Below are 1,022 nucleotides of genomic sequence, written 5' to 3'. Positions count from 1 at the left end.
TTGCAGAAGAGGATTCTGGTTGAGGTTTGTCTGCTGTAAAACGCTGATAGAGCTGCCTTGCCTTCTCCCGGATGACTATCGAATCTAACGGAATGTTTTTCTTGCGCCTGTCATTGATCCAAACGTCTAGGACAGAATCCGTTTTTACTATGAACTTATTACGATTTGTCACGATGCGCTTTGCTTCCTTGTTGAAAGTGAAAGTAGCCGTAGCACGGATGCTTTTTTTCCTCTTTACGGATGGAGCGAAAACGGAAGATTCATTCAAGTCGAAATGGCATCCAACCTCCACGATTTTCTTGCCATCTTTGATCAGATCAAAAAGTTTTATCTTTTCCTGGATGGTGATCTTCTTCCTCTGGCGCTTATTTTTATTGTCAGAAGGCTTAGAAGAAGAAGCTCATTTAGGAGCCATCATAGGGCTTAGATAAAATTTCTTAAAAATCGCAAACAATTACAGTACACAGCACAAAAGCAAAAATGAATCTCATACGTAGCTCCAATACTTAGCGATGCAGACAGAAGCGTGTACAGTATAAGCCAGCCAGTGGCAGTAATGACAGAGCATGCGCTGTTATGTAAAAACCGTGATAGAGTAAAACCGCAGAAGTCAAAGCGCGAAGTGGCCAGGGTTCACTGGACGGCGCATTCCTACTGAAGGTCACCTTAAGCCATCTCTAGACCTTCATGGCCTGTACTCTTAGCAGAAATCTCCTGGGTGTTCCGAACTCTCCACCCCTCATCAACTAGCCAGAGACAATAAAAGACTAGGGACCTGCTTCTAGAACATTCAATCTTGAAACTCTAAGCAGCTCACTCTCTGAAGCACACACCGGCATTCCCAGACACCAGCTACTGGCTCCTGCCAACAAACAGAAAGCAGAATTCCAGAACTCTCCCGCAAAGCCCCACTGGGTGGGTTTCACCACCCAGCCACACCCTCGTGGGCTTTCTTATCTTGGAAAATCTGTGGACACCCCTTAGCTTGAAGGCATTAGGCAGAGGTGGCTTCCTTTAACCCA

At 45.5% G+C, this 1,022-nt stretch overlaps 1 protein-coding gene across 1 annotated transcript in view; it reads right to left on the bottom strand.

Annotated features, from left to right (window-relative positions):
- Positions 1-1,022, bottom strand: part of LOC101661491 (vomeronasal type-2 receptor 116-like) — a 23,079-nt gene that overhangs the window by 15,158 nt on the left and 6,899 nt on the right. The window lies entirely within an intron of this gene.

Source organism: Echinops telfairi, unplaced genomic scaffold, assembly GCF_000313985.2.
Source record: "Echinops telfairi isolate 266 unplaced genomic scaffold, ASM31398v2 ScPeMD7_7459;HRSCAF=8497, whole genome shotgun sequence".
Lineage (NCBI taxonomy): Eukaryota > Metazoa > Chordata > Mammalia > Afrosoricida > Tenrecidae > Echinops > Echinops telfairi.
Note: the sequence above shows the minus strand (reverse complement) of the source record. Positions and strands in the feature narration are given on the sequence as shown.